This window comes from Schistocerca americana, chromosome 10 (assembly GCF_021461395.2).
Source record: "Schistocerca americana isolate TAMUIC-IGC-003095 chromosome 10, iqSchAmer2.1, whole genome shotgun sequence".
Lineage (NCBI taxonomy): Eukaryota > Metazoa > Arthropoda > Insecta > Orthoptera > Acrididae > Schistocerca > Schistocerca americana.
The window spans coordinates 137,162,853-137,175,391 of NC_060128.1; the positions used below are offsets into that span (position 1 = coordinate 137,162,853).

At 42.5% G+C, this 12,539-nt stretch overlaps 1 non-coding gene across 1 annotated transcript; it reads right to left on the reverse strand.

The window, feature by feature from the left end:
* Positions 1-2,537: 2,537 nt before the first annotated feature.
* Trnat-ugu lies at positions 2,538-2,612 on the reverse strand. The gene has a single exon. It is a non-coding gene; the product is annotated as a tRNA-Thr (tRNA).
* Between the last annotated feature and the right edge of the window lie 9,927 nt (positions 2,613-12,539).

Sequence of the window (12,539 nt, forward strand, 5' to 3'; positions counted from 1 at the left end):
ACGTTAATGATATGGGCCTGTAATGTAGCGGATTTCTCTGCTACCTTTCTTGAATACTGCTGTGATCTTTGCAACTTTTCTAGTCTTCCGGTACGAATCTTTCGTCAAGCGAGTGGTTGTATATGATTGTTAAGTATGGAGCTAATGCATCAGCACACTTTGAAATGAACCTAATTGGTACACACTCTGGACCACAAGACTTCTACATCTACATCCACACCCCGCAAGCCACCCGACGGCGTGTGGCGGAGGGTACCTTGAGTACCTCTATCGGTTCTCCCTTTTATTCCAGTCTCGTATTATTCTTGGAAAGAAAGACTGTCGGTATGCCTCTGTGTGGGCTCTAATCTCTCTGATTTTATCCTCATGGTCTCTTCGCGAGATATACGTAGGAGGGAGCAATATACTGCTTGACTCCTCGGCGAAGGTATGTTCTCGAGACTTCAACAAAAGCCCGTACCGAGCTACAGAGCGTCTCTCCTGCAGAGTCCTCCACTGGAGTTTATCTATCATCTCCGTAACGGTTTCGTGATTACTAAATGATCCTGTAACGAAGCACGCTGATCTCCGTTGGATCTTCTCTATCTCTTCTATCAATCGTATCTGGTAAGGATCCCACACCGGTGAGCAGTATTCAAGCAGTGGGCGAACAAGTGTACTGTAACCTACTTCCTTTGTTTTCGGATTGCATTTCCTTAGGATTCTTCCAATGAATCTCAGTCTGGCATCTGCTTTACCGACGATTAATTTTATATGGTGATTTCATTTTAAATCACTCCTAATGCCTACTCCCAGATAATTTATGGAATTAACTGCTTCCAGTTGCTGACTTGCTATATTGTAACTAAATGATAAGGGATCTTTCTTTCTATGTATTCGCAGCACATTGCACTTGTCTACATTGAGATTGAATTGCCATTCCCTGTACCATGCGTCAATTCGCTGCAGATCCTCCTGCATTTCAGTACAATTTTCCATTGTTACAACCTCTCGATATACCACATCATCCGAAAAAGCCTCATTGAACTTCCGATGTCATCCACAAGGTCATTTATATATATTGTGAATAGCAACGGTCCTACGACACTCCCCTACGGCACACCTGAAATCACTCTTACTTCGGAAGACTTCTCTCCATTGAGAATGACATGCTGTGTTCTGTTATCTAGGAACTCTTCAATCCAATCACACAATTAGCCTGATAGTCCATATATGCTCTTACTTTGTTCATTAAGACTGTGGGGAAACTGTATCAAACGCTTGCGGAAGTCAAGAAACACGGCATCTACCTGAGAAACCGCGTCTGTGGCCTTCAGAGTCTCGTGGACGAATAGCGCGAGCTGGTTTTCACACGATCCTCTTTTTCGAAACCTATGCTGATTCCTACAGAGTAGATTTCTAGTCTCCAGAAAAGTCATTATACTCGAACATAATACGTGTTCCAAAATTCTACAACTGATCGACGTTATAGATATCGGTCTATAGTTCTGCACATCCGTTCGACGTCCCTTCTTGAAAACGGGGATGACCTGTGCCCTTTTCCAATCCTTTAGAACGCTACGCTTTCCTAGAGACCTACGGTACACCGCTGCAAGTAGGATGGGAGGGGGGGGGGGGGAGGGGGGGCAAGTTCCTTCGGGTACTCTGGGTAAAATCGAACTGGTATCCCATAAGGTCCAGCTGCCTGACTTGGTTCACTGGTCGGAAGACATCTACTTCTAATTTACTCATGTTGACAGCTGTTCTCCAATCGTTTGTGGAATATTTTCTTCGTCTTCTTTGGCGATGCGAGGCTTTCAGGACGTCATGTGGAAAAGAAAGCGCTGGCTCGATTTCATGACAAACTTCTGTAGAGTAATACTACCAAACAGTTTAGAACCAAATTGCATTTACTGCTCCCATTTCAAAAGCTGCCTTCCGAGAAGAACCACGTAGCTTCCTCGCCCACAAATGGTGAATGTCGATTGAGCCGTGTGCGGCTCGCGTTCTTGCCGTTCATACCTTGGCGTCTTGTAATAGCGGTCGTGGCGTCTCGTTTCCTTCTTGTGTTAATGCCAACACTCTGTTTGTGAGTATTGTTTGTCCGCGAGTGGCAGCAGCAGCGGTTATCGATAGCCAGTAGTGTGGTGCGGCTAGTATTTTAAAAAAAAAATCTTTATTTCCAATCATTATAATTATACAAGAGTAACCCACCACCTTAATGATTAGTGGGTCCTAATACTCTGCAATGTTATTTACAATTGCAGCTACTTCATATTAATTTGCAAGACTACAGACAGTATTACTTGTGTTAATGGGCAGACTATTTCTAATGTAAACATTTCTTTCTACTGACTACTGGTGATTGGTGTTAACTGCCTGCAGCGTTACATGTGTGCCAGTGTTAGTGTAAACCTACTTGAGTGGCTGGTTCATCGAGCTAAACCCGATGAGCGTGCGCCTGACACAATTCAGGCAAGGAGTTTATTACAATGAAATGAACACCCTTAGCTGCTTACAGGCGTTGACATACGTCAACGGGGACAGATGAAAATGTGTGCCCCGACCGGGACTCGAACCCGGGATCTCCTGCTTACATGGCAGACGCTCTATCCATCTGAGCCACCGAGAACACAGAGGATAGCGCGACTGCAGGGATTCATCTCTGGCACGTCTTCCGCGAAACCCACATTCTCAACGTATTGTGCCGCGCCAACGTATGTCAACACCTGTAAGCAGCTAAGGGTGTTCATTTCATTGTAATTTCATTCTAAAGAACTGCTTGGTCACCGATGGCATGTCCGAAAGAACAGATAACATCTTAGTAAATAAGGAGTTTATTGTCGCTGCAGGTTCCTGGTTTAATATCCTATTCTATACTACTAAACTACTAGCTAATCTACGTCATATCCGGTACATGTGTCAAATCCGTGAAACAGATCACCCCAGTCCCCCTAGACCTGCACGAGGCGGATTCCAACTGTTTAGTCGACCTATCCACGAACAGGCGGTACGGGATCCGGCCGCTGGACACAATTGGTGATCAGCAACTAGTCACGAAAGTTCAAATGGCTCTGAGGACTACGCGACTTAACTCCTGAGGTCATCACTTGCCTAGAACTTAGAACTAGTTAAACCTAACTAACCTAAGAACATCACACACATCCATGCCCGAGGCAGGATTCGAACCTGCGACCGGAGCGGTCGCTCGGCTCCAGACTGTAGCGCCCAGAACCGCACGGCCACTCCGGCCGGCAGTCACGAAAGTCTCAAGAATATTGTCAATACTTTTCGTGATACCTCGTTGGCTAATGTATTCAGTGTTTGAAAAGTCTCTTCTTGTCTCAGTAGGTCGTAAGTATTGTTACTCGGCAGTTGCTGTCGTGGTGCGACTGCTACATCCACATGGTCAGGAGTACCCTCCGATGCGCCACAGTCACACGCAGGCGTCGCCCTCTTCCCAAACCGACATATATATGTCGGATAGGGGCTATGACCACTGAGGAAGTGGAACAATCCCCGAGTCGGCGCAAAATATTTCAATCCCAATCTCTCCCCTACATTTGGTAAGAACTGAAAAGCCCTTCTGCCAGTTTCGTCCGTCTCCCATAACTCCTGCCATAAATCTTCACCCCTCCTCCTTATCTCACCCTTATTCCTGACAGGTGCTCCCACAATTTCTTCTATTTTTGTGATGTTGTCTTTCTTAGCCTCTTACCATGCGGCCTGATCTCTGATTTTGAAGCCGGCCGCGGTTGTCAAGTGGTTCTAGGCGCGCAGTCCGGAACCGCGGGACTGCTAGGGTCGCAGGTTCGAGTCCTGCCTCGGGCATGAATGTGTGTGATGTCCTTAGGTTAGTTAGGTTTAAGTAGTTCTAAGTTCTAGGGGACTGATGACCTCAGATGTTAAGTTCCGTACTGCTCAGAGCCATTTGAACCATTTGAATCTGATTTTGATGTCCAGAGCCCCATTATGACGGCTAGTATTTCCGGGTCGTCGTGTGTGTCAGGCAGTTCAGCTTTGGACGGAGCAGCGAGGTGGTCTGCAGCGAAGGGGGCAAGCAGGGACTGCTGGCTGCGTGCAGGCACTGTCGCATCGAGGGGCTGTAGCCGACGACCGAACCCAGGACGTTTGAAGTTGAGTGAACCGTGTCCGGTAGTGAAACCTCTACTGTTTGTGATTTGCTGTTGTCTGCATGTTGCTGCTCCCAGGGTCGGTGAGACCAGCCGCAACAAGTGGAGTCTGTCAGGTTGGCAGAAGCTATTAGCCGCCTTCTACTGCTTAATGTTAGTTTGGATTTAGTGCTATTATTGCTGAAGTGCAACCAGCGGTATATTACTGCCTAGTGGCCGGTAACGCCCCAGTTACGTGCCCTGGAAGTTAGCGTATTTTGCAGCAGTGTTCTTCTCTTCGTCTTGCTGATGCTGTCCGGTATATTACTGCCTAGTGGGCGGTAACGTCCCAGTTACCTGCCCTGGAGGTTGGCATATTTTGCAGCAGTGTACTTTTCCTCGTCTTGCCGATGCTCTCCGGCATGGCGTGTAATTTGACAGCTTCCTTGATTGGGGTATGGATAATTGTTTTCGTTATCTACCTGGGTTTACAGTGGTTCCTTCTGCCTTTTGGTGTTTTAAACACTAGATTCTGGAGACGCAGTGCTGTCTGTCACTTTGCTCTCGCCTGAATTATTCCATCGTTGTACCGGTTATCTGGCGTTAGGTGGATTTGCTAAGAACGTTGATTGCCGTTTAGACCGTCTCTAGTTTAAGTTGCCCTCCTTAGGTGAACATTACTCTTGGCTGCCTGTCTCACCGCTTACACAGCTGTAGTCACCTTCCTCAGGTCGATCCAGGGAGCACTGCTTGTGGATCACTCCGTCTTACTTGGTCAAGATGTTACAATTGTTTAAAATTTACCATAATGTCATAAGGTGCAAGTGCCTTCCTCACCTGTAATTCAGGCCGTTAATTGCTTGTAACACCGCTTGTGGCTTTCAGCCGACAAATAATTTGCATATTCTTTCTTAATAAGGTCTTCAGCCATTACTATAGCTCGTTACAGTTTTTGATTATTTAGAAGAAAATGTCTTACTATTTGTTAATGTGTAACTCCCTTCCTCACTTGTAATTCAGGCCTTCAGCTTGTAATGTACCCAATATATAAATACTTAATGAAAACTTCAATTCCCTGACATCGTGTAGTACAATACCTCATTTTAAAATGATAGGTATTGTGGTGATTCATGAATTTCATAAAAATGACACTAAATATGAGACTAGTTGGTTCAAATGGCTCTGAGCACTATGGGACTTAACATTTGAGGTTATCAGTCTCCTAGAACTTAGAACTACTTAAACCTAACTAACCTAAGGACATCACACACATCCATGGCCGAGGCAGGATTCGAACCTGCGATAGTAGCGGTCACGCGGTTCCAGACTGAAGCGCCTAGAACCTCATGGCCACGCTGGGAGACTAATTAGCAGACACTATTACAAAATAAAACAAATGACGATGTATTTTAACAAACTATGGTATTCATTGTAGTAATGGGAAAGACTTGAATTAGTGAAAATGGTACGAATAAAATATATGGTATTAATCACCAACTGTAATTATTCAAATAATTGGACTTCTACGAATGTGGTTTACTCATTCAAGAAGTTATTCTGTCGCTTGCAAATGAAGGCACATATTGTAAAACGTAACTTTAGGATGAAAGCTGTAAAGAACATTCCGTCTTAATGACTTTATTAATTAAACTCGTATTGTTGTAACCAGATAGACGCCTAATTATAAAATTCTAGGCATCTGTTACAAATTCTGTCAATCAAAACCTATTTCGTTTTACCCTGTCAGCTTCAATTATTGTTAGGAATGTGAGTCGTTGTGTATTAATCAATTTTGTGAAGTTCATTATTGTACTCAGATTTAGATGGAATTTTCACGTTTAAAAACATTTTTACATTATAAATTTCACATATTATTAAAGTCTATAATTTTAGACGTATTATTTTATGTAATCAGAACGTCTTAGCTTTGGAACTTTGAATTAGAATTACGATTAAAAATATGTTGTCATTATTAAGTAATAATGGTCCAAGTGACCATCCATTATTTAGAATACATAAATAGGGAAGCAGCGAGGCTGCTGGGACGGGCAGTTTGAGCTGATATCTCGAAGTGTAGCCTGTGTTAGTTAATTGAATATTAAGCTTTAAAGTTGTGAAAAAGTATGTTTCTTGATTTGCGAACCACTCAGTTGTTTTACGAAGACATACTGTACAACACGGTCTCTTTGCAGTGTGTCATTATGGATTTGATCAGCTGTTACGAACGGAAGAATAAATGTTTAAGAACTGGAACCGATCGCTTTCACTGTAAACCACATACTTCATGAAGATCCAGGCAATCTACGAATATTCCAGTTATGTGGAGAAAACTTTAGTTTTAACCTTCTACTTATGATTCTAGATAACATCAGATGACATGCACTTTTGATAAGTCACTTCATCTGTCTTCGAAGCTTTGATGATTACGTTACCGACGAGTATATAATACTTAAGTTGAAGGGTTAAAAGCTGTTGAGTATTCTGAAGTTGCTTGTGGCCGTCAGCCGATTAAAAAAAAATATTCTGAATTCTTTCTTAGTAAGGCGTTCAGCAGTCAGTGTAGTAAAATCTTTTTTTATTTATTTAATTATATGGCCTTCATTGGGCCACTTTAGTCAAAAATACAAAGTTGTAAACAAGTTGTTATACAGGGATACAATTTGGCTCAACAATAACTTAATATCATGTTTAGGTAATATAATTATTAAAGTCTATTCTTATATGAACGGTGTTTCGCTCTTCTGTCTGCCCAATATTTCTTCATTCTTTCAGATATTTTCTTTCTTTCTTCATCTGAGACCACTCTTCCTGTACTCCTTTTATTGATTTTCATTTGTAGTCTGGTTTGCGGGTCTTGCAGTATTCAGGTTTTATCTGTATTGTTTTTTATGTCATCTAATGTAATTTGGAGTTCTTTTATATCTTCCTTAATTTCTGTGATCCATTTAATGTCGCTCTTGCTATTCCACAATTTTTGTATTATTTTTTTACTAATTCTGTTTTCCGGAGTTCTCATCAGACGTCCAAAGAATGAGATGCGTTTCTTCCTGATCGTGCTCACAACTGGTTCTATTTTCTTATATACTGTTTCATTTGATGCTATTCTCCAATGTCCATTTATTTTACACCGTTTATTTATACATGTCCTAATTATTCTTCTTTCTATTTTTAGTACTCTGTCAATTTCTGCTGTATTAGTTGTTTTGAAGATAGTTTCAGCTGCATATGTTATTTCTGGTTGTGTAACTGTTGTATAGTGTTTTAATTTTTCATCTATAGATAGGCTTTTTTTCTTGTCTGTAGTTTTGGTAATTTGCGTAGTTCAGTTTTTTTATTCTATTTTGCCATGATGGTTTCTCATTTAGATTGTATGTTATTATTTCGCCTAAATATTTAAATTTATCAACAATTTTGATTTCCTGTTCTCCTATTGTAATTTTGTTTGCAAGTGGTGAATCAGTTAGCATAATTTCCGTTTTTTCAAATGATATTCTAAGGTCTACTTTCTCTGCAATTTCTTGTAGTGATTTCACTTGTTGCCTGGCTTCTTGAACGGTGTTGACTAAGAGAGCAAGAAAATCGGCGAATCCCAAGAGTTTAAGCTAATATTATCTTTTGCACTTCCAATTCTTATCATCTTTGGATTGCCCTTGTACCATTCTCTCATTATGTATTCCAGTGCACAGTTGAACAGTAATGGTGATAGGCAGTCACCTTGCCTTAAGCCTGTTTTTATGAAGAATGGTTGCGAAATTTCTCCTCTAAACTTCACTTTTGATTTGGTTGGTTGGTTGGTTTGGGGGATTAAAGGGACCAGACTGCGACGGTCATCGGTCCCATCTTCATTTGGTGTTGGTTAGAGTGAGTTGTATTATTTTAATTAGTTTTGGATGGAGTCCTAGATTTCTTAAAAGTTTTAATACTTAAGGTCTGTGGAGACAGTCATATGCCTTCTTAAAATCTACAAATGTTATTGCCAGAGGTTTGTTCCGTTTCTTGTAGAATGCCATGATCAATTTTAAACTAATTATCTGCTCTGCACAGCTTATCCATGGTCTGAAACCTCCCTGATATTCCCCTAACTCCTGTTATAATTGCTCCTTGATTCTTTCATATAGGATCTTGGATAGAATTTTATATATGCAGTCTAGGAGAGAGATTCCTCTGTAGTTGTCTGGGTTGCTCTTATCTCCCTTTATGTGTAGTGGGTGGATGATAGCTGTGGTCCAATGTTCGGGGAATCGTTCTGTTACCCAAATTTTTGTTAGAGCCATGTGAAAGGAGGTCTTGACTGTGGCACTTGCATATTTCCACATTTCAACAAAAACCTGATCTTCTCCACATGCCTCATAATTTTTTTGTTCTTTAAGAATTTTTTCTACTTCTTGGGAAGTTGGAGGGTCTAGTTTGCTAGGTTTGGTTTTTATTGGGGTATTTATGTTGATTTGTAAGGGTTCTTTGGGTTCCTCGCAATTCAGAAGTTTGTTAAATGCTTTTGCCATGATTTCTGCATTTTCCTTGTTACTGTGAGTCAATCTTCCATCTTCATCTTTCGATATTAGTGTAGGGGCCTCATATTGTTGTAGTTGTTTCCCAAAGATTTTATAGTAGTTCCTGGAGTTGGTTTTATAATAATTACCTTCTATAGAGTTTATAATATCTTTATGGAACCCTCTCTTGATTCTTTTAATATTTTGTGTGAATTTTTTTCTTTCATTTTTTAGGTTGATGGCATTTTCTTCGGTTTTGTGTGTTTGAAACTTTAACCATGCTTGGTGTCTATCTTCATAGAATTTGTCACATTCTGATGTCCACCATGCATGTTTCTTTCGTGGGTTCAAGGGAGCTGGATTCTCTGCTTCTTTTTTAAGATTAAGCACTAGTTGTTCTTCATCATCAGTTAATTTGATGGCTTGTGTTATTTGTTGGTATTTATTATTTTTAATTAGCTGATGTGGGTCAAACCTCCTTCTATTTTATTAAATCTTTTAAAATTATTGTTGGAAGTTATTTCCTCAAATAAAGTGTATGTGTTTAGTGTAGCCAACAGTAGATGCTTACGGCCCCATCCACAATCGTTGCCTTATCCTGCCTCTCCCTGACTACCAACTCAGCTATAAAACAAGAACGATTTCCGTCCAAACAGCTCCGTTACATCTGAGCCATTGGCACGCTATTACCAAAGAAATGCCGCCCCATAAAGGCTCACCGTATCGGAACTCATCTGGAGAGTAAGACACGCAAAATAATTTTCGGTATCGCTCGACAACAGAGCCATCACAAGCCTAGAAAACGTGCGCCACGGACGGACTGCCAAAGTATGGAATTGAATTGTGATCCAGATAGCGGGGCAGTTCTCCTCCCTGCAGGTCATTTACTACCCGCTGCCGTGGCACGAGAATAGACGCGAGAATAAAAACATGGTGGTGGTGGTGGTGGTGGTGGTGGTGGTGGGGCGAGTTGATTTCGGAGGGAAGAGCTCCGGCTCGAGAGGTGAGGTGTCGGACGAATAAAAGCTGATGGGAGACCATTAGGTACACAAATTGCCCCCAGCCGCGCGAGGCTCCAAGCGGCCAAACACTTTGCACACAGGCAGAGTTCTTCAGGAGGATCGCTCCGACAACAAGCAAGGGGTTCCGCGGCGCTGGTACGGCCATCGCGGTGTGAAAAGAAACGAACGGGGTGAGGGGGGTGGAGGGGGGGGGGCGGAATTTCTTTCAATTAGATAAGATCTCCTTTAGATCGCCTGCTCTAAACGAGCATTGCGACGGATGCCTCCGATGGGCAGCCACGAAAGGGAGTAAAAATAAAAAGGAAGGGTGGGAGTGGAAAAATAGTGGAATGATGGATACAGGCGCGTCGGAGCGTGTCAGCGACTCATATTGCCAGGAAACATGGTACGTGCTGAGGAATTTCTGTCTGAGAGAGAAAAGGCCATTGACAGTGTGGCGAATAGCTTTTAGGTGCCGTATTCACTGCTGGCTGATATAACCCATCCCTCTTCGTGTACGAGGGGTGTTCAGGAAGGAAAGCGACACTGTTTTTCCGTAAGCAGGTTGTGTAAGTAAGCTGTTTAGGTTTTTATGTTGGTAACGCCACATAGCGCTCTATATGAAAATCACTGACGGTGCTGTGTGAAGGCTGTGGTTGGTTTGCATTGTTGGAGTATATGCTATTGTAGTGTAGGGCAGTTGGCTGTTAACAGCGCATAGCGTTGCGTAGTTGGAGGTGAGCCGCCAGCAGTGGTAGATGTGGGGAGAGAAATGGCGGAGTTTTGAGAGCGGATGATCAGGACGTGTGTCCATCAAAGACAGTAAATTTGTAAGACTGGATGTCAAGAATTGATACATATATTATGACTTTTGAACACTATTAAGGTAAATACATTGTTTGTTCTCTATTAAAATCGTTCATTTGCTAAGTATGCCTATCAGTAGTTAGTGCCTTCAGTACGTAGAAACTTTTGTTTAGCTGGCAGTATTGGCGCTCACAGTATTGCCGTAGTTCGAGTAACGAAGATTTTTGTGAGGTAAGTGATTTGTGAAACGTATAGGTTAATTTTGTCAGGGCCATTCTCTTGTAGGGATTATTGAAAGTCAGATTGCGTTGCGCTAAAACTATTGTGTGTCAGTTTAGTGATGATCGGAATAAGTAAAGTGAGTAATGTCTGAGTACGTTCAGTTCTGCTCAGCTGTTTGAAAATCAAATAACGTAAGGGGTTTACCAGCACAGTAATTCATTAATTTTTCTAAGGGGACGTTTAAGTTGGTTTAATTCACGATTCCAATACACCATTTTATTCCCCACTCTTTTGCCCACAAAAACCGTTTTTTCAACATAATCTACATTTATACTCCGCAAGCCACCCAACGGTGTGTGGCGGAGGGCACTTTACGTGCCACTGTCATTACCTCCCTTTACTGTTCCAGTCGCGTATGGTTCGCTGGAAGAACGACTGCCGGAAAGCCTCCGTGCGCACTCGAATCTCTCTAATTTTACAAAAAAAAATGGTTCAATGGCTCTGAGCACTATGGGAGTCAACTTCTGAGGTCATTAGTCCCCTAGAACCTAGAACTACTTAAACCTAACTAACCTAAGGACATCACACACATCCATGCCCGAGGCAGGATTCGAACCTGCGACCGTAGCGGTCGTGCGGTTCCAGACTGTAGCGCCTTTAACCGCTCGGCCACTCCGGCCGGTTCTCTAATTTTACATTCGTGATCTCCTCGGGAGGTATAAGTAGGGGGAAGTAATATATTCAATACCTCATCCAGAAAAGCACCCTCTCGATACCTGGACAGCAAGCTACACCGCGATGCAGAGCGCCTCTACCACTTGAGTTTGCTAAACATCTCCGTAAAGCTATCACGCTTACCAAATAACCCCGTGATGAAACGCGCCGCTCTTCTTTGGATCTTCTCTATCTCCTGTGTCAACCCGACCAGGCACGGATCCCACACTGATGAGCAATACTCAAGTATAGGTCGAACGAGTGTTTTGTAAGCCACCTCCTTTGTCGATGGACTACATTTTCTAAGGACTCTCCCAATGAATCTCAACCTGTCACCCGCCTTACCAACAATTAATTGTCCGGAACCGCGCGACTGCTACGGTCGCAGGTTCGAATCCTGCCCCGGGCGTGGATGTGTGTGATGTCCCTAAGTTAGTTAGGTTTAAGTAGTTCTAAGTTCTAGGGGACTAATGACCTCAGAAGTTGAGTCCCATAGTGCTCAGAGCCATTTGAACCATTTAAACAATTAATTTTATACGATCATTCCACTCCAAATCGTTCCGTACGCATACTCCCAGATATTTTACAGAAGTAACTGGTACTATTGTTTGTTCCGCTCTCATATAATCATACAATAAAGGATCCTTCTTTCTATGTATTCGCAATACATTACATTTGTCTATGTTAAGGGTCAGTTGCCACTCCCTGTACCAAGTGCCTATCCGCTGCAGATCTTAATGCATTTCGGTGCAATTTTTTAATCCTGCAACTTCTCTGTATACTACAGCATCATCCGCGAAAAGGGCATGGAACTTCCGACACTATCTACTGGGTCATTTATATATATTGTGAAAAGCAATGGTCCCATAATACTCCCCTGTGGCACGCCGCAGGTTACTTTAACGTCTGTATACGCCTCTCCATTGAGAACAACATGCTGTGTTCTGTTTGCTAAGAACTCTTCAATCCAGCCACACAGCTGGTCTGATATTCCGTCGGCTCTTCCTTTATCAGGCGACAGTGCAGAGTTGTATCGAACGCCTACCGGAAGTCAAGGAAAATGGCATCTACCTAGGAGCCTGCATCTAATATTTTCTGGGTCTCATGAACAAATAAAGCGAGTTGGGTCTCACACGATCGGTGTTTCCGGAATCCATGTTGATTCCTACAGAGTAGATTCTAGGTTTCCAGAAATGACATGATACGGGAGCAAA